The sequence below is a fragment of the Cydia amplana genome, chromosome 7 (genome assembly GCF_948474715.1).
Source record: "Cydia amplana chromosome 7, ilCydAmpl1.1, whole genome shotgun sequence".
Lineage (NCBI taxonomy): Eukaryota > Metazoa > Arthropoda > Insecta > Lepidoptera > Tortricidae > Cydia > Cydia amplana.
In genome coordinates this window covers 9,897,277-9,919,851 of record NC_086075.1, presented here as the reverse complement: position 1 = coordinate 9,919,851, position 22,575 = coordinate 9,897,277, and the positions used below count along the sequence as shown (strand labels likewise).

General features: G+C 35.9%; 1 protein-coding gene and 1 non-coding gene across 3 annotated transcripts in view; both read left to right on the top strand.

Moving 5' to 3' along the window:
- Positions 1-1,020: 1,020 nt before the first annotated feature.
- Positions 1,021-22,575, top strand: part of LOC134649523 (sushi, von Willebrand factor type A, EGF and pentraxin domain-containing protein 1) — a 118,226-nt gene continuing 96,671 nt past the window's right edge. Inside the window, exon 1 of one of the 2 annotated variants that reach the window (XM_063504284.1) lies at positions 1,021-1,168. The gene's annotated coding sequence lies outside the window, so the exon portion shown is untranslated. The remainder of the gene's footprint in view (positions 1,169-22,575) is intronic. The other variant, XM_063504283.1, reaches the window with a different exon arrangement.
- On the top strand, positions 15,409-15,481 carry Trnar-acg (transfer RNA arginine (anticodon ACG)). The gene has a single exon. It is a non-coding gene; the product is annotated as a tRNA-Arg (tRNA).

Here is a 22,575-nt window from a genome sequence, read left to right as displayed (position 1 = left end):
TAATAAATTTATATACATATCGCCGGCTGAGAATACGTTTGTGCCATATCCATTTTTGAGCAAAATCGTTTTTTAATGATTTCTAAAATAACAAAAAATATGCTATAATTGACACTAATCGGTTTTTGGAAAAACATATTTTTCAAAAATGTTGTGCCATATCCGCATTTTACTATAGGATAATTACACTCTGTTAATAGAAAATTATCACAAAAGTGTGACATAAGTATCCAAAACTTTTGTGTCATATCATACATTTTACGTTTAACATTTACTCATCAAAAACGGATATGGCAATAATAAAAGTGCTTTTATTTCATGATTACCACTATATTCAGAATATTTGTATAGTACTATAAATAGTAAACATATGTGCCTAAATGATAAATAAGTTCAATATTTCCTAAATGTTAAATTTTTCGAGAAATTTTTTTTTTGCTTCTTTTCGCTCTCCTGTAAACCAATGTAAGTGGCGTATGGCACAAACGTATTCTCACCCAGCAATATGTACTTACCACTTAAAAAAAATGTTAATATCCATAGAGGAAAATGGGGACTATGTACGTTTGTATGGAATGGAAAGGCGGTTTCGGGGCAGTCGTCTAGTTTCGTCTTAAACATTTTTTCACTCACTTACTTGTACATCATTTAACAAAGATGAGCAAAACTTTTTGCGAGAACTGTAATTAAGTAACATACCTACATCTTATCCGATCATGTTGGCTATAGTGTTTATTGAAAGTCTTTTACTAAGCTTTACTTTTACGATATGTCATATTTTTTTAACCATGGTTGTACAGTTTAGTGAAAAATGTTAATTAGGGGGAGGGGTGTTTCTTTTTTGCATTTCGGAAGAAAAAGTTAATTACCACTACTTTTGAGGTTAGAAAAAATCTTATCTTAAAAAAACGGAGATAGAAGATTAATAATATATCCAAATGAACGGAGCAACTACTCAACTAACACAAACGAGTCTTACCTGTGTGCGTGTACCGTCTTACCTGCGCGTACGCCTCGAAGAAAGCCTCGCTCAGTGCTGACCTGGCCGTCTCGCGCGCCGGCGGCGATCATGTGACAGTGCCTCCGTGTAGTGTAGTGTTACTGTGCTAGTACGTTCACCTCAAACCCCTGATAGTGTTACGGATTTTACGGACCTGCTCACAAAACGGTAAGAATTCTAAAACGTTTCTCAACTCCCTTTAAAACTTACTTAAGGTGATGTGAAAGTTCCTGATCCGAGTTCGAAGAGTCAGTTGTTGACACACTTTTGGTTCAGGTGTGGTGTGGTGGGCAGGTGGGTGCGCCTCTGTGTCAGTAATACGTGTTCGGCCAAAATTCCGATCTCTCGGGACCGCTTTCGTACGCAACTTTCTTCCGGTATGATTTTTATGCGCGCTTTACAACATTTCCGTGTACCGGACCGTTGTAACCGGACTAAGGTTGGGTATACGATTCATAAAAAGTTCCCAACCCTTAAGAACCTGGTCGTTTTAATATAACTGTATGCTTAGTTTGACAGGACGTATAAGGTGTTAGAGCGACACCGGTTTAAATGGACACGTAGAGCATCGGAAAAAACGCTCTTGAAGCGAAGACATCAACGCGTTGTTTCCTTATTATTAATTTTTTTGTTATCAAAAATACTCGATTCCTGGGGCGTTCTTTACATTATTGCTAGAAAAAGAATATATTTTAGGTCACTATTTGAATTTTTTATCCCTTTAAGATATGTAGGTATCGTATAAAAATATTTTATTTTACAAATTGGCACAAGTTGACTACATACAATTTCGGAAAGCAAAATAATAATATTAAATTATTATCATCGTATACAACTGCAGGCTGAACTGGCTGAAGGCAAACAAGAACAGCCTTTATATTGAAATCGTGAATCGTCGGCACAGCTTAAAATCAACTTTACTACCTGGCCAGTTAAGCTATTATTTGAAAGCTAAATGTGCTCGATTCAATACTGAATGCAAATTATGCGCCTTGCCATACATGTCAAGTTGTGCGTTTCCTTGTGACTTAAAGTTAAGTAGTACCTATGTAAGACTTACAAAACAACAATATTTCTTCAATTTAAGAATTCCTTTAGAACAATAATTACAATGTGTGACGTTTGACAAAAGGCATCATTTTGGTCGGTTTTTAAAAGAACGATACGTATCTAATTACATTTGTTACAACAGAAAACTGTTAGGTAAGTACCTGAAGCGCTAGATTCATACTAATTGAAATTACTAAACTACCGTACTCATTTCTCAATCTCATCCAGTCAGAAACAAAAACACGCGTCAAAGCTAACGTTTCCTTACAGTTTTTGTGGAATCCGCCAGCAGGGAGCATCTCGTGATGAGGCAGGACCGGTTTCCCCCCTCCTCCCCTACCCGGCCACTCACGACGCGGTTGAGTGCACCCCTTTTATCTCCATTTATGTAAAATCTGCATTATCACACTGTTCTAGGAAACGCAACAGACATTGCCCTTTGAGTAGGTACCTGTACCTGTTATGAGACTTGTTTTCATTTTAAGCTGGTAGATATTATTTTATTACAAATTCAAGGAAATATTGAAAGGAGTAAAAATTACCACGTTAATCTGCGATCAGCCGAACTATACTTAATTAGGTACCTGGATTTATTAGCATTAGAAAAAGGGTAAATAATCTTGACGGTGTATTTCGTATTGAAAAATAAGTCACAGGAAATATGTACCCTAACAATTATACGAGTATGTACATAAACATGGTGTATGACCATAAAAATGATAGCTTTTTAGGTAAATATTGAAATAAAACCGTCGCTGTTTACTGTCGTCTATTCAACCGCAATCCTTGTTTCAAACATCGAAAAAATATTTGAACTTAAATACCTAGTCAAACCACGAATGTTTGAGTTTTATCCAAACCCTTTCGAAACAATTTTAATTGAATACATCAGTCACAGACCCAATGGAATGCCGGAAATCGCTATTTGACCATTCTATTATTGAATAAATATGATAATTTCAATACCATTGAAATAATATACCTACATAATATCGTTGACTCATTAGAACATGCCAATATCAATTTAAAACTGTATTCATAGAACCATGTTTAGATGTCTAAAGACGTTTCTATGAGATCCCTTCTTATAAATATTTATAACATCAATTTGCTAATGCTCAAATGTTTATACCCATGGACAGAGATTTGGTCGCGTTCCATTATTCCATTTCGACACGTAATTTAAAGCTCGGCTGCCGGCCATTCCATGTAATCATATTATTTACGTCCTAATAATAATTGTGTCTCAGCCCTTAACCAAGGCCCTTTCAAGGTAGCTAATTCAAGGTCTATTGTTTGTTGTTTTGTATTTTTGTAATTCATTCAAAAACTACCTGAGTACAATACCCATACGAGCATACGCCTTAACAAGTTAACATTGAAATTAACTGTTTATAAACTGTTTTTTCTTCCCTAGACAGTGAGATCGTGGCTTATCAACCCACGTCCTTACTCATAGTAACTTATTCAACCTTATTTCTTAAACACTATACTATTTCATGGAGTAAAGTGCAAACATAAATGAAACTTTTACAATATACATGTCATAACCCCTTACGCACTCAAGACCAATGAACACGGGTTAGTTTGTTTAGATGTTTGATATGATATCTCATTTTACAATTTATACAACCCCTTTAAGCTAATCTAAAGCTAACTTACGTTATCAAAGTTCCCTGAACCATCGCCTTCAACTCGTTAACTCCGTACCTTATTACACGAAGTCACCGCTACAGAAGGCCTACCGCGAACCACGTTCGACGTGTTGCCTCCCTGTCACACTTACGTACGAAATTACAAGTGCGACAGAGATGCAACACGTCGTACGTGGTTCGCGGTAGCCCCTCAGTTTGCTAATTTTCTACCTCAGAATTCTCGTCAAAGAAACTTGCTGGCGATCGGCCGAGTGGATCGAGCATGCTTGTTAATTACTCCTAGCTTCATGCCTTGTGGACACAATTCTTGTTCATACAAGGGTCCATATTTATGCGCTTTAGCGTAAGGTACCGTAAAACGGGGTGAGTAGGTTTCGCGGGGAGAGGTGGGTTATGAATGGGGAGAGAAGGTTTGAGAGGGGGGTGAGAAGGGATTTTAAGGCTACTGCTACAAAAATAATGTATTCCAATTTAAAATTGAGCTATAGTAATACGCATAATAAAAAAAAATCGATCCAACAATCTTCCAAAATCACCTTTGTGTGAAAACCCCTCTCACCCCAAATACGAGGCACTACGGGGTGAGGTGGGTTTTCCTCTTTATCGTCAAAGTTATGAAATGGAACTACCCAAAATAAAATAAAAACTAAAATACAACACACTTATTATATACACCATTCAGTTTTCATATGTAAAAACAAAATGTTATCGAGGTTTGAATTTCAGTTTTGACCCTACTCACCCCATTTTACGGTACTACTGAATAATTTTATGAGAAACTGCATTTACTGTCAGTAATCTATGACGGGTAATTTGGTTGAGACGTGTAGCTAATAGGGGCGTAATTCACGTATGCGGTTGCATGCACTAAACACACTAGAGCCACATCTGTGAAGGTCGATGTATGATATTTCTTGAAATTAACTAATATTAGTTTACACAGACATTAAACCATAAGTATCGCTATCGGATTTTCCAATTTATAAATTATAGATAAGTGTTATAACTCTCCACATACCTAGTATACATTTCAAATGTTAAAATAAAACAGTTTTTTTAAATTTAACAATTAACTTAAAATAACAAAAAACTTAAGCAAAATCTCTCTATTATTAAGTCTCAAAAATAGGAGTAAGTAAGTAATCTTCATTATCATAAGAAAATACATGTTATCAATTCTAAACAAACTATAGTAATTATAACATTAAAACTAAAGTTAAATGTAAGTAGATATAAAATGTAATCTATATATATAAATGTCTATATATATAAATGCAAGTGTCCTGACTGACTGACTGACTGACTGACTGACTGACTGACTGATTCATCAACGCAGAGCCGAAACTACAAAAGCTAGAAAGTTGAAATTTGGACACGAGGTTGCATTTGTAAAGTGTACAAGAGATAAGAAGCGATTTTGAAAAATTCAACCCCTAAGGGGGTTAAAAAGGGGATGAAAGGTTGTATGGGGTTCAAGTTTTAGTTTAAGCTAGGAATTTGAAACTTTGTAAAAATATATTATATTAAAAAACAAGAAAACTAATTTCAGCGTTTTCGAAAATTCATCCCCCAAGGTGGTGAAAAAGGGGTTGAAAGTTTGTATGGAGATCAAATATTTTTGTGAGTGTGGGACTTGAAACTTTGTATATGGGTATATTATTATAAGACAGGAAAAGTAATTTCAGCGTTTTTGAAAATTCATCCCCTAACAGGGTTAAAAAGGGGTTGAAAGTTTGAATCCATTACAAATGCGTTGAAATTTCTTAGAAAGGCATAATAGCCGATTACAAAACAAAGTAATTGCGACGTTTTAGGAAATTCAACCCCTAAGGGGGTAAAAAAGGGGATGAAACTTTGTCTCGGGGTGCAAATTTTATTTTAAGCTAGGACCTTGAAACTTTGCAAAAAGATATTAAATTAAAAAACAAGAAAACTAATTTCAGCGTTTTTAAAAATTCATCCCCCGAGGTGGTGAAAAAGGGGTTGAAAGTTTGTACGGAGATCAAATATTATTGAGGGTGCGGGACTTGAGTCTTTGTATAAAGCCATATTATTAGAACTCAAGAAAAGTAATTTCAGCGTTTTTAAAAATTCATCCCTTAAAAGGGTTAAAAGGGGGATGAAAGGTTGTATGGGGTTCAAGATTTATTTTAAGCTAGGAATTTGAAACTTTGTGCAAATATATTATATAAAAAAATAAGAAAACTAATTTCAGCGTTTTCGAAAATTCATCCTCCAAGGTGGTGAAAAAGGGGTTGAATATTTGTATGGAGATCAAATATTTTTGTGAGTGTGGGACTTGAAACTTTGCATATGGGTATATTATTATAAGACAGGAAAAGTAATTTCAGCGTTTTTGAAACTTCATCCCCTAACAGGGTTAAAAAGGGGTTGAAAGTTTGAATCCATTACAAATGCTTTGAAACTTCTTAGACAGGCATAATAGCCGATTACAAAATAAAGTAATTGCGACGTTTTAGGAAATTCAACCCCTAAGGGGGTAAAAAAGGGGATGATCTTTGTCTTGGGGTGCAAATTTTATTTTAAGCTAGGACCTTGAAACTTTGCAAAAAGGTATTAAATTAAAAAATAAGAAAACTAATTTCAGCGTTTTTAAAAATTCATCCCCCGAGGTGGTGAAAAAGGGGTTGAAAGTTTGTACGGAGATCAAATATTATTGAGAGTGCGGGACTTGAGTCTTTGTATAAAGCCATATTATTAGAACTCAAGAAAAGTAATTTCAGCGTTTTCAAAGATTCATCCCTTAAAATGGTTAAAAAGGGGTTAAAAGATTGTATAGGGTTTAAACTTTATTTTAAGCTACGAATTTGTAACTTCGTAAAAAGTTATTTCATTAAAAGAGAAGAAAACTATTGTCAGCGTTTTTCAAAATTCAACATTTAAGGTGGTGAAAAGGGGGTTGAAAATTTGTATGGAGGTCAACATTTTTTGTAAGTACGGGACTTGAATCTTTGTATATTGACATATTATTAGAATACGAGAAAAGTAATTTCAGCGTTTTTAAAAATTCATCCCCTATAAGGGTCTAAAAGGGGTTAAAAGTTTGTATAGGGTTCAAATTTTATTTAAAGCTAGGAACTTGAAACTTCGTAAAAAGGTATTTTATTAAAAAAACAAAAAAACCTATTCAGCGTTTTTAAAAATTCATCCCCCGAGGAGGTGAAAAAGGGGTTGAAAGTTTGTATGGAGATCAAATATTTTTGAGAGTGCGGGACTTAAATCTTTGTATAAAGCCATATTATTAGAACACAAGAAAACTAATTTCAGCGTTTTTAAAAATTCATCCCATAACAGGGTTAAAAAGGGGTTGAAAGATTGTATAGGTTATAATTTTATTTAAAGCTAGGAACTTGAAGTTTCGTTAAAAAATATTTTATTAAGAGAAAAGAAAACTAATTTCAGAGTCTTTGATAATTCATCCCCCAAGGTGGTGAAGGGGGTCGAAAATTTGTATGGAACCCAAATATTTACTTGAGTGCGGGACTTGAATCGTTGTATAAAGGCATATTATTACAATACAAGAAAAGTAATTTCAGCTTTTTTAAAAATTCATCCCCTAAAAGTTTAAACAGGGGTTGAGAGTTGGTAGAGGGTTCAAATTTTATTTAAAGCTAGGAACTTCAAACTTCGTAAATAGGTAGTTAGGTAGTAGGTTTTATTAAATAGTGGACTTGAAAATCTTCTGGGGGTTGAGAGAGAGATTATATCGAGAACAATTTTATTCAGTTAGGGGCTTGAAACTTCGTAGCCAGGTTGTGAAAGACAAATCTCATGCGTTGTATAATAATTAACAAATGATTAACCGTCCCTACTGCTATCTTTTGCTGCATAATGTTCTAAGCTAATGTAGAATTTATAACCACAAATAAGTACGTAACAATAAGTACGTGTAAGTACGTAAGAAGCAATCTAAGCTCTTATAAAACCCGTGAGCAGCAGTCGGGTAGAAGCACGCGCGGTGTAAGTCTCATTCTGGTACCGGCCCATACTACCGCTAAAGCTAAGAAATCCCTTGGTGTTTTAGGCGTCAGACTGTTCAACACGTTACCTGCTGAAATCAGAGATGTCCTTAGTGATGTCACATTTACTAGAAAGATTAAAAAAATGTTATTGGAGATGGCCTGCTACACGATCGACGAATTCTTCGACAGGGTGTCATTGATCCATACACACAATGTGAAAGTCTAAATCACTGTTTCGATGGGACCATGATGGGACATTACTTTCACTGTAAAATGTTATTTTTAATTTAGATATTTTAATATGGATTATTAGAAAGCCTTAATGTAACTATTTAAAATTATTTAACGAAACATGGATTTATTTTAGTTTTAAGTTTATAATTATGATCGACACGACATATGTATTTCTGTTCTGCTTTTATTTGTTGTTAAGTATGTTTACATTTAGTGAAATGTAATTTTATTTTATGTACTTACTCCTAACATGTAATTAACGTTATCAATAAAATATGAATATGAATATGATTATGAATATACAAATCCACGCGTACGAAGTCGCGGGCAACAGCTAGTGTAGCATATTTCTATTCTATTACTGATCAATAACATCTCTTGAATTACTCTATAATATCTGGGAGACCGAGCTTTGCTCGAAAAACATAAATAAAAACTCAAAAATTTGCGTTTTCCCAGAGATAAGACCTAGCTAGATCGATTTTTCGCCCCCGAAAACCCCCATATACCAAATTTCACCGAAATCGTTAGAGCCGTTTTCGAGATCACCGAAATATATATATAAATAAGTAAATAAATAAATAAATATGCAAGAATTGCTCATTTAAAGGTATTAGATTAGCATTAAAGTTTCCATTGGTTACTATATTATATATTTGTTTCTTCAGAGTAGATTTTAATTTACTGTATTTGTATTGGGGCGAAAAATAAAACAAGTAGAGTAAGATAAAATCGTACTGATTCGCTGAACGAGCTCATCAGATAGAGTTGGGTCGATGACTTGTAACGACTCAGATACAGAGTCGATTACAGCGCATTTTGTTTTCTTTTCATTAAAAAATCGACATATTCTTTTATAACATACGTAAAGGTAACTACTACATATGTGCATACATATTATATATAATAATAATAATAATAAGTAAGTACAAGTCCAGTAAGTACCTAGACTTGGCTCACGAGATAACCGCCATGTGGGATGTTGATTCGACGATCATTGTCCCGATAGTGGTTTCAGCGGACGGTCTAATAGCGAAGAGTCTCGACCAACATCTTGAGAGACTCTCGCTAGGTGGTTGGATCAAGGGTCAGATGCAGAAGGCGGTGATCTTGGACACGGCGCGGATAGTCCGCCGGTTCCTCTCTCTGCAGCCCTGACCACCGGCAGCTTGAGCCAGTTGAGCCTTGCCCCGCTGCTGGCGGCACCCTAGGTTAGGTTTTTTTGTAATATGTTTATATGTATTTTTTATTGTTTTGTAAGTGTTTTTTATTTTACTTTTATATTCATATTGTAAAAAAACCTAAACTAAGAAGATAAGTAAATAAAGATTATAATAATAATAAATAAATTCATTTATTTCAGGACCATCAGGGATCATTTTTGTTAGTACTTACGACTATGCCTTATAAAATATTGTTAGTATTATGCTCTATAAACTATACAATGTCATTTAGCTACCAATATAAATAAATTAAATTAATTGAAATTAAAAAGAAATGAAATTAAATCAAAATATAATAGATAATAACGGCTTGCATTAAAAGAAAATAAATATTCGAGCGTTAAATTACAAATTAGTTGATAATGTTAATTAATAAAAAAAAAAAATATGTCAAAATATTGATATAATGTCACTTCGATTAATTTAAATTTCTGCGCTATTAGGTAGTTCGCCTCACAAGTTCTCAGGTATCAGTGTACGTATCTGACATTTTATATAGTTTTAAGTATTTGTACTTTCAGTCTCGTGGTTTTTGAGTTTTTTGACGTTGCTAAATAGGCACGTTGTTGTTACAGATAATGTGCTGACATGGGCATCATTTATCACACATATTTTATACGTGTTGTTATTTAATTATTATCATTTCTTACGCACGTGCCCCTGCTTAATTCTAGTGGATAACTTTATATATAATTTATAATCTCCTATCAAATAGATTATAGTTTTGAGCGTTTGTAAACTTCTATAACTGTAACAATCTTACGAAACTAGATTTATGTAACGCTAATTAATAAGTTAAGATTGTATGATAATAAATACAAAATATTAAATAGAATAAAAACTTACCTAGAAACTTATCAAGGCTCCTCTACACGATGGGCCAACGCCGGCCACTCCAAGGGACGCATTTATGCGTTAGAGGGAGCAAGTGACATGGCTATCTCATTCTACCGCATGGCTGCGTCCCTTGGAGTGGCCGGCGTTGGCCCATCGTGTAGAGGAGCCATCACAAAAACATATTTGTGTACTCATTCACCATTCAAACAGGCGACTGGATCACCGTCTAGACCGAAAAAGTATTGGATTTTATCAAAATGTTGTATCTAACTATTTATCTATTTTTAAGTACCTACTTCTTATTTTGATAGCAATTGCACACAAAATATAAAAAATATTTTCTTTATAGCAAATTCTTTCTTTTCTGACAACTATTTGTGTAACTTAGTTGGCTGTTCGCAGCGAAACCGCCGGAGGGATTTATCCCGTTCTAAACGATTCAAATTCAGCTTTGCGTGTATTTAAGCAAATTTGATGTGCATCGACATAATCTGGCCGAAGGGTGTCGTGTTTCGGAGGTTCCAGGGCAAACTGCCGAATCCGACACAGGAGCAGCCGATGCAACGGAGCCACGCCGTTTTATCGACTAAATAACTAGGGTTTAGTTTTAAGTTTATAAAATACATATGTATGTTAGTCTGTAAGGTATTTGTAATATGGGCCTTGTTGCCTGAATTAAATTTCTAAATAAAATAAATAAATAAATAATTGCAAGCTGTTTACTCGTACAAAGCTAATTCCTTGCTAGATCGCAGTTTGTAAACTGCCAATCTCTGAGCATCGTGATTGCAATAATGTGAAGCAAGTCAAGAAAACTTGGGTCATTATAACCGCGGACAATTTGGCATAGTTACGCTGATTTATGGCTCCTCTACACGATGGGCCAGCGCCGGCCACTCCAAGGGACGCAGCCATGCGGTAGAATGAGATAGCAATATCACTTGCTCCCTCTAACGCATAAATGCGTCCCTTGGAGTGACCGGCGCTGGCCCATCGTGTAGAGGAGCCATTATAGTGTAGGTACAATTCTTTCATCCTTACTTATTCCCATAGCTTTACAAGATAATTTCTCATATGTATTTATTAAAAAAAACGCCCAAAAATTTAATCTCCTTCAATATTTTAAAGGTTTTGCTATTGGTTATATTATTAAAGTCTCTATGTACTTATAAAGCCAGATTCATTTTCCAAAAGAATACTTAATTAAACTAAGTACGAGTATTGGCTTGGGACTCTTTAGCTTTTCGGGAAAATTAACCATGGATAATAGTACTTATATGCTATTTAAATGTTCTAGCAGAAAAGCAATGATTGGCTAGTATTTGATTGCGAGTGTTACCTTTTGACTTGTTTATTAATAATCAACATCCAAGAAATACTTAATTCAACGTCTCTAAGGTCAGACGTCTGCGGCCTTTTCTATACGAACCGAGTAAGTACATTCAAAGGTTTAATAACGAAATGTCTGGACTTAATCGAAGCCATTGGTTTATAAATGCTGTGAAATCTATACATATAAACGTGAAAGACCTGACTGACTGACTTAAATCAAGGCGCAGCCCAAACCGCTGGGACTAGAAAGTCCAAAATTGCCAAGTAGGTTCCTTATAAGGTCTAGGGGTCCACTAAGAAAGGATTTTTCAAAATTCATCCCCTAAAGGGGTGAAATTTAAAAAAACTCTCCTGCGCGTACGAAGCTGCGGGCAAAAGCTATGAATCATAAAAATAGAAGAAATACTGTAATGCTAGGGAGGTATAAAAAAAACGTTTTGCATGGTGCTTTCTGCGCCATCTTGATTTTTGACAAACCAAACCACAAGTGACCTTACTAGCTGTGGAAAGCCACTGGCCTTATAATGTATTTCGCAAAATTGAGGGTTACTCGATCTTTTTGTACAACTTAGTTACTCTAAATGCTTAATATTTCTTGAGGGGTTTTTACTACTTAGTATAATACTTACCGTGTTAGAAATGTCGAAATAAAAATAGTACTATAACTGACCCTGTTTTGTTTTTGAGGGGAACGAGTATTGTTTTATAATAATTATAATCAATAACAGAGTTAGACCAAGCTAAACTGGCAGCGATTTTGATGGCCCAGACTGTAAAAGTGTTATTTTTACACGACTGCCCCAAAAAAGGAGTGTATTGTTTTTAAACGCCATGATTTGATAGAAGGTTGACATATATGTATAACAACTAGAGTTAGACCAAGAAAAGTCTGCAGCGATTTTGATAGCCCACGCAGTGCAAGTGTTATTTACACGTCATAAATTCATAGAAGTTTGACGTTTAAAATGACACTTGCACTGCGTGGGCTATCAAAATCGCTGCAGACTTTTCTCGGTCTGACTCTACAACAACAACCATCTCTCAAATCATGACGTTTAAAAATACAGTTTTACTGTCTGGGCTATTTAAATCACTGCCAACTTTGCTTGGTCTATCTGTGGAATTGCTTTGATTTCAAGGTTTTAACGTTGTGTTTAATTCTAAACCAATTCTCATAAATGTTGATCAAACTTCAAAGATCAGCACTATACTCATTATTAGCAGATGGAAGCGTAATTGCAAATTTACGAACGTCTAAGTGTAAGGCCTGAGTGGACGCTCGAGTTGGGCGTGCAGCGGGGCGGGCCGTGCGGCGTGCATGTTAAACAAATGCAAGCGTATAGGAGCGGCCTTAGTGCACGCTGCTCAAATCACTTATGAGCCCGACGCCACGCTGCACGCCCCGCCGAACGCTCCGCTTCGAGCGTCCACTCAGGCCTTACACTAAGATATTAGCACTTTACTTAGTCTGGGGTCACCTTACACAACGATGCCATCTATGGCCAGTTATTGCCTCAACGTTAACTCTCAATTACCACTATTTGTCTTACATAACTGTTTTAGCTACTAGAAACGGGGCCTGTGGCTTTTTACGTGCTACTAAATTAAATACAAGCAGTTTTACAAGTTCTTGCCAATCTAAAATCACATTAATTAAATGAAACTGGATCTACTCCCACTTCCCGGTTTACGATCGCGCTGATATTATCATATTTATTATGAATTGAACTGGTAATAGGTACATATATTGATACATTATAACTTATAAAGTGTAAGGGTGAAAAAAATCATGATTAGGTACCTGTGTACTTAAAATGCTCAGCAGACGTTAGGTAAGTAGGTACCCATATTAGCGCAATAATTTAGTACCTGCTTTTGAAGCTTTAGCAGTTAATTAAATAAAATATTAACCAACAAATTCACTCTTATGTAATGGGAATTAATCAAACAATGTTAGTAAAATCGACGGCTTCTTTGATTTTCTTTCGTTAATCCTATAGTTACAACCTTATTTTCAACATTTATAATTAGAATACTTACTCATCAAGGTATACTAGGTATCCAACAGGTTCGCTTGTCGTTAAGGGGCCCACTGATTACCAGTCCGCCGGACGATATCGGCCTGTCAGTTAGAACAAAAAGTTGACAGCTCCGAACAACTGACAGGCCGATATTGTCCGGCGGACTGGTAATCAGTGGGCCCCTTTAATCGGTTTGCCAACCCTAGTGTGTGCGTACAACGGTTACTAGTCCGTTACAGCGAAGCGGGTCACGCGCAGGCGCAGCGCTTTCGACGTCCAGTCTTTAGCGTTTCCACACGTATTCGCTGTTAGAGAAATCAGGCAGACTTAGGCTTTGAATGCTAATGCTTAGCGCCCAAAACATACCCTAAGTGATAATCTTAACACATACATATGTCTAGAGTCTACACTTTATTTTCATTATGTTAATCGATTTTGACAGAGTTTGAAACTAACATTATTTGGTTTTGTATAAGTAAATGGTTCTAATTTATTTAAAACTTTCGAGCTCAGCAAAACTTTGGTTGGAAATAAAAAGTTGATTAAGCAATGTGAAGGATTTGCTACTGCCACCAGGGTACTAAAAAGCTGGAATTCTTTTCACTTGATGTATAGGTTTCACACTTACGCCTTAATGTTAATAAACTTACAATTCGGTATTTATATTTTCCACTGAACAGAATACCTAATAATGATGAGGTACTTAGAAAACCTAATCTATAAAATATATTTAGTTTTTTAGAAAATATTGAAATTGCAAAAATTTACATAAAGGACTTAAGCGCCAGTAGGATCTATGGCACTTAAGACCATTGTGAGTTCGGTGTGATGTAATGAATGACTCAACGAAAGTAAATATTTTTACATTCTTTAAGCCAGCGGTCGGCAACCGGCGGCCCGCGGGCCGCATGCGGCCTGTGAGGCCCCTTACGCACTAGCGGTTAACCGCGGGGGCGGCTGGCCGCGCGGCCAGCCGCTTTTCCAATTTAATATGCAACCGCTTGTGATCGTACGCACTTAACCGCCACAAAATTTCAACCGCGGCGGTTGAATGAAGAGCTGCGGCCCGCTTCGCGGCTGGCCGCCAACTTGTCTATACGCACTGGCGGTTCAGGGTGCGGCGAGCCGCCGATGAGTTTGTAGCCGACGTATCCGTCCACTACAAATTACAATATTATTTAGCATGTAGATATAGAATAATTTATTAATAATTCAAAATATATTACGTAGATTATTTTTTATAGTAAAGCAAGAAAATAATAGTAATTGCCTAGTAACTCGGACCCGATTGCCTAGCCATAAAGTTGCACTATGTTTAATGCACAAGCTGCGATCGCTACGGTCGACTATTGTTTTAAAGTTCCTGTAACCTTTGTATTACTTTATTAGTGTTCATCTCTGTCTAGCGTAAAAGGATTATTGTTTATTTAATTGTTGTGTACTTTAGCGTAGTTTTAGTTGCGTGAGAAACTCATCGTACCGTTAGCGGGAGACAGTGGGGATGTCCATGTCCGCCAAAAAGGATACCCCGACAAACCATTACCAAAAAGTTTGTACGTTTGAGTTGCACAGCCATGAACTTCGAAACAGAGAAATTCATTTTTGAAATTCAACAACGAGAAGCTATTTCGAATTGTGAAGGAGCAGTATATAAGGATAGAGTTTTAAAAGGAAACCTGTCACTTGCGGCCCACGAGCCTCCCTGTCTATTTTGTATGTAATATTGACATACTTACGTCAATGTCTAGCTAGTCTAGTCATAAATATTAACAAAGTGCGGCCCGCGTCAACTTCGTTAACTACTATGTGGCCCTTGGGTGCTAAAAGGTTGCCGACCGCTGCTTTAAGCTTATCACGAGGTCTACAGCTCAGAGAGCCACTAGTTACAAAGTGATGGACAAGATAGACAAAATAAGCGCGACCATGTTATCGCTGTCAACCAAAAATTAGAGGCAACAAAGGCGTTTATTATAATATTTTACTCGCCTACTAGAGTGCCCACGTTCGTTATCATGGTCGCGGTGACGTAACACTTTGTTGTACTAGACCGTAATTTTGCGCCGTTTACTAACAGGTCCTGTGGCGCAACGGATAACGCGTCTGACTACGGATCAGAAGATTCCAGGTTCGAATCCTGGCAGGATCGCGATACACTTTTTGCTTTTTATTTTTTATTTATACAATTTATATTGATTTCGTAGTTTTTACTTTTATAATTATATTTCAGTAATAAAAATAAAGTTTTTTGTAACTTGACAATTAGCAAGCAATGTAGTTAATTATTTTTTACTTGATAGGAGTTTTTTTTTCTACTTTTTTATCATCGTGAATTAATTACTATTAATTACGCGTTTAATCAAATCCAGTTTTATTTCATGTATTTATTTATTTTGTTCAATAACTTTGTATCTTATACTTCGACCTTTTAAGATGCTATTGATAACGTTTAATACAGTCTGATAAATTAAATTGCTCCACGTAGAACAGATTACAGCATCAGTACGTTTAATATTAAACTAGTGAGGGTAACCCTTCCACACTATTTGCAGCACAAAGGCCGCTAATGAATTCGATTATCCAGACAGAATCCGTGCTTCCTGCTCCGTCTTACTAACTCAACGTGACACTTATACTAATTTATTGTTCACCCAACACAGACTAAACTCAACCTTATTACTAGGAGTACAAGAATCTATTTTAAATGATTAAACTAGGCAATGAGCACGTGGCTTTTACTTTAAGAAATGCCATTTCGGCGAGTCTCTTAGCAGATTGGACAATCTTTTGGCGTATTGTAAGTACATATAATAAGTATAGAGGCCCTCTTTATCGCCCGGGAGGTAAATTCGACTGGATGACACTTGTGAGAAAGTTGTCTAAGGGCCGATACAGACGCACTGCAACCCGTTTGCAATTTCGCAACACAAAAAGATCAATTGATTTGTATGTAGGTATGTAAGTACTTCTGTTTCTGGTAGTTTTAATTTTAATGTAAAAAACGTCATAAAAGATAGTGCAAACATGTGGAACTATAGTTATCAGCGCATGATTCACGTCGACTATGAATAGCTAGCCTTGACATTCGAGTCTTCGCGCGTAGCGAAATATGAGCGGACAATAGTAAATCACCGTTAACTGCTGAATTTACACATTTTACAAAAGGTCAGCCGGGTAAATTGCGTATGTCGGGATAAACGCGCTTTTTTATAATAATTACAAGATTGTGGGCACATTTAACTGGCGCAATTATCCCTGTTGACCTTATAAATAAAGTTAAGTGTAGGTATTATATTAATTCATCATTATGAATTCATCATTTGTATTATGTATTATTATTATTATTATGTATTTTTTTACCATAACCAAGAACAAAAATGTTTATATATTATTAACTCGGGTAACGTTAAACACACAAAATCTTGGAACCTGCAATCGTGATAGAAGTCAACAACGGATGTAATGCTTGTTTCTGTGTTAAGTAGGTCAATAAAATTGGGCCAATGTACTACATATTTATATCGGAATAGGAACATGATGCATAAACGCAAAATAATGCAGATATAAATTGATGTAACGGATCTGAACAAGATTTTATAGCATGAATAATTTGAGTTTGAGGTTGTTGAAGTCTAAGCTACTTATAGTTTACCTATGTGTCAATATTTCATTTAAGTTCAACATGTTGGAAGTTACCTTGGTTCTATAAAGTAAGCTTTAGGAGCTTAATACATGCAGTGAAAACTGTTTATAACGACATCAATGAGCTTGTCGTTATAGTTATAACCGAAGTGGTTATACATATTTAAGTTAACTATTTTGACTGAAGCTACGAAAAATAGTTTTCGGTCATAAATAAATTCTGCCCCGGTCCTCAGTTTACTCAGATTTCACAGACTCTCTCCCGTCAATTGGTTATCACCTTTCAACCTTTGTCACATCGCTCCGCCTAGAAACATGCTAATTTGCATTCGGCCGCCATCATACATATTTAGGCGTCGTGTAGGAATCTTAACGGTTGGAGTTGGACCCGTCGAACGAGTACGCGTCGGACCGGTCAACCGTCCAGTCTTTGGTTATTTAATGATGTTAATGATCATCTTTCTAAATAGCGAGTTCACCAATTAATTAAGCAGTCGTTTAATTTTCTTTAAAATATGAAATTATGTAGAGACTGTTTGAGGCTGCGGTTCGACCAGAAATGTGCGAGGATGCGTTGCGAGGGATGTGTTTGTTAGAACCATTTATTATTTTTTAAAGTAATATTATACTAACGACTCGGCTGTTCATTACGAAAGTAGGTAACAATTTAATCAAAAGATTGAAAAAATAATAACCTTTATTTGAAAACTCTTGTTTTTCGAGAATAAATGCTACGTACGAAAGCTTTTTATCAATATCAAGTCAACTTATACCTGACTACGAAGTACTTACCTACAAGCGTGTTAGAATTTTAGTTATTTTATCTGTGGAATGTTTGCTTGAAAAAATGTCATTTTTTATACGGACAGATCAATATCATATCGGAGACAGATAAAATAACTAAAATTAGAATTGATCTAATAATTTATTTTTGTTTTCTTCAAGTGTTATGGAGAAAAAACGTTTAACGTGTACAAAAAGTACTTTAAAATATGTAATTTAAAGTATAATCCGCATTCGTAAATATGTAGTACCGACTTGCTGGTAAGTGGTAACCCTTGAGATGCAACTTAAAATCATAAGGTAAGGCAAGGTCACTCAAAACTAAATACTTATGGTATTCAAAATACCAAACCCTGCATAATTTGGCTTTGCACTAATAGTAGTGTTCAAAGCAGCTTGGAACCTGTTGAGCCCATTAATATTAGAGGAAGCATCTGCCAATAACAGCTAGTCGAATGCTTACAAGCCAGAGTAAGAGCTCAACCTCCTAACAGAACAGACAGCATAATAAATGAGCATCTCTAAAAGATTCAATTAGGTTAGGTTGAAACTACTTTAAATATTAATATGATATAACCTCTTGAGGTTCACTGTCCTAATACTAGCACTAATTACCTACCTACAATGATATTTAAATAATTAATATCTGGGTAACCGAGCTTCACTCGGAAAACATAAAAAAACTCGAAAATGCGCGTTTTCCCAGAGATAAGACCTAGCTAGATCGATTTTTTGCCCCCAAAAACCCCCATATAGCAAATTTCATCGAAATCGTTAGAGCCGTTTCCGAGATCCCCGAAATATATATATGTCGGCGACGGATGGTCCCGATGGCGGTGGGCGCGTGGGGGTAGTACCTAGATGTATTACTTCACAGCCAAAATAGTAGGTATGTTACCTACGCATGAAATAAACATTCGGACTCATTAACCATACTAGTGCCTACTATTATTTCAGTACTAAATAATAAAAATAACTAAACATCTTACGATGGAATCGGAATTCAATAAAAATAAAAAGATCACATGAAATCGTTCAAATCTTTATTTAAGTCAAACTAAACCGGTTCCAACCCTACACCTCTGACCCGAGAAGATTTAACCCGGCAACAAACTCGACGGGACACATCTTTTCAAAACAACACATAGTTTCTTTATTTTACAAAAGTAAGCTTCTAATGGCACATAAGAAATCAAAATAACACTTGGAATAAAACACTTAGCTAAACGGTTAAACAACGTGAGAATCTATAAGCTTTCAGAATAATCCCTCAGGTGTAAGCCTTCAGGAACGTAGCGAATTAGGCACGAGCTTGGCTAACGTCCGATCTCTAGCGCGGTCCGATCAAGAAGAAGGAAGCCAGTCCCAGCGGCGGAGCCAACCGCTCCCGCCTCCAATTCAAGTTGGTAAACCTGCCTGACCAGTCTACCAACATAACGACAAAAATGCCTGCTCGTGCCTACGTTCACTCAAGATACCCCTCTTGACGTTCCAAAGCCTTCTACCTGTCATCTTAGTTCATCAATACGCCAATAGATGGTGGCGTTACTCTCTACGCAACTTTAGGATTCCGTTACAAGCAAATAATATGTAGCCAAACATTGCTAATCGATTTTATACAGGCGTTTAAAGCTATGAACTGTAACACTGCAATACGTCCTTCTGGTGTCTCGCTCCGACATATATATATATAAAAATAAATAAATAAATAAATAAACAAGAATTGCTCGTTTAAATGTATTAGATTAGATTAGATAGATTAAATGGAACAGAGTTGCTTTTGTTTTATTTCGTTCGATTTTAAAACAAAACAAATTAGTATTAGTTTTTAGTAATCCCATTTATTCAAATTTGATTGTAATTTTTTCTTGATACGACCATACCTAGAGAAAAAAATACATAGATTGCTCACTCCATACATTTCCGGTCGGTGCTGCATCTATTGTCAAGTAGCAGTACTGATAGTTCCGCTACTCGATGCTAGATGTAGACACTGAAATTAATAGTATTTTTGGTACCAACATTGATGTATGGAGTGAGCACTCTTGTCTTACTATATTTCTCTATGATACGACTATGGTGGGCCGCTATAGAGGATAAAACAAAATAAAGTGTTACTTTCAAACACTGTTTAATTCATACATAAGTTCCAAGGAACTTATTGGTATGAGCAGGGGTTCGGCCACCTGCGGTTTGGAAGTCGCACGCATCACCGCTAAGGCCAGCGCTCTTCTCCCTAAGTCTGCGGGTAGAAGAAGAAGAGTGTATGGGCCCGATTCGGATTTTGTAATAGATATCCCATCAAAAACATTACATGTAAAAAGGTGCAAGTCTCGCAACGCTTTTACTACAAAAACGTTTTGAGATGTAATGTGAAACCAAGTCGGTTATTTTAATCAGTGCCAGGGGGTGTTAAAACCGTATCAATAAGATATCTTTAATTTGCAATACGTATAATGACTTGGCCATCGCACGGCTGCATAATGACAAAAGGATCATCGTCACCTATTAAAAATAATTCTTATTGAACATAACGCTAGCGCTAATTGCAGTTTGAGCAATACACATATTTACGAGTACGGTACGAGTAAAGCATTATTGCGATTGCCAAGTCATTATATGTATTACAATACAAATTAAAGATATCTTATTGATACGGTTTTAACACCCCCTGGCACTGATTAAAATAACCGACTTGGTTTCACATTACATCTCAAAACTTTTTTGTAGTAAAAGCGTTGCGAGACTTGCACCTTTTTACATGTAATGTTTTTGATGGGATCTCAACTCTTTTTGTAGACAGTCCTTCTTTTCGGGTACTCATACTATGTATACACATATCATAACTAAACATATCTTCATTCATACTCACATCGTACATCGTAGTGTACCTTTACTTTACCTGCTATTTGTAGGAACTGCAACAGTAACTTTGTAATATCATATATTTATATGGGATTACAAACTTACTTATGCAGTTCTTAGATCTTTAAATCGTGACTGATATTGCAATATTTTTAGGTTTTCCCTTCATGTGGCCATTAAACCCTAACTCTGTACCAAATTTCAGCTCTCTGAGTTTATGGGAAGTACGAGTTCCATTCTGATGAATTGATGATCATGAGTGAGTGAGTGAGTGTCATAAATGCGAAACTTGGCTTTCGCTTAACTTCGGAACCAAATGACCTACAGACTTGAAATTTTGGATTTTAAGTATGTGATTATAGCTTACTAGATGACAAAAATTTCTGCGTTCTGTTCTTATCCAGAGGTTCTCAAATAGAGGCCTGAAAATGCGGCGAAATGGTTCCAGTAAAGGATGGTACGGCAGTGTTTGCTTCGCGCTCGACTTGGCGGGGGCACGGCAGATCTATTAGACATCGCCAAGATACGATAACGATATGTTTAAGATCTAACCTGTCAAATTTGACATTTCCGCGATTCTGGAGATACTTTTGAACGATTTCCACAAGATATTACTTAGAGATCTAATTCACATCTAATAGATATCTAACACGATCTATCGTAAAAGTGACATTGGTTGCCCGAATTGCGCTGCAAAAGAGAACTAGTTGAAATCTAAACTATAACATATCTAGAATGGATCTAGTACGTGTCGTCTCTTGTGAATATCTTGAAGTTCGAATACGGCAGTATGTATCACATTACATTTACACTGTATTGGATAATGTCCCCTAGATAAAGGTTAAGGTACTTATATCGTTAGTTTCAGTAGTTCCCCTTCACTCGCGACCTTGCTACAGCGCAAGGCTCGCGCAGGAATGCCAATAATGCAGCTTTGTCCACGACAGATACCGAGTCAGTACAAAAACTAGTCCGTCACGTCCCTTGAGGACCCAAATTACGAGACTAGACTAGACCAAGATATTCAAAAACCAATGTAAAAGATAATTAAGTAGGTACCTAAACATACCCAAACTACTACTACATATTATTGGAATGTGGTTTATAGATTCTCCGAAGAATTTACGTGAAACGAGAAGTAATAAGCGATGAAATTAAAATCATTTTAAGATTCGAGTCGTCGTCATTTGCTTCTAAATTATTTTTAATTTATATACACATTGTAATTCGTGTAACAATGTAGGCGACCTCTGTTATGCTGCAATGCTGAATAAACCTGTTTTAGTCGGAATAAAGTCCAATGTAAGTATCTTAATCGATTGCCACCCATTTTGCAACTGTCTTGACAAGTAGGTATTGGAGCAACTTATTTACATCTGTCAATTATCGTATTAATGAGATTTAGATACTTTAAAACCTGATTCTGTTTAGACTTAGTCAACAAAAAAAAGGGAAAAAGTGGCAAGAAAATGTCATTTTATGAGCACGTTTTTTTAACGGGGAATACGGGGGATTTTCTTTTATCATACGACTTATCTCAGCCAAAAATACCTTTCTATACATTACGACACCACATTTTACATAGTAACCTTCTTCTTAGGTACCATAAAAAAAGAAAAACCACAAACATTAATAGTACTACGCATAAAATCGACAGAACCAAACACCATTGTAATTTTTTGCTCATGATTTTATGTAAGACACCTTCAATGCGTTGTCAAAGCGAATTCAAAGCGATTTCGACATTACCTACACATTGTCATTGTTCAGTGCAAATATAATAGTCATTGACCTTATATTTAAAGGCATAAAGCATATAACCGTGTGTCTGTATTAATTTATCTACAGTCAATTTAGACTGACGAACTCTGCTCATTGTGTGGGCTCGAGGCATTCGTGTTGCAATATTGCATAAAGTTATTCATAGGCGAGTTCGAGTTCTTGCTCAAATCA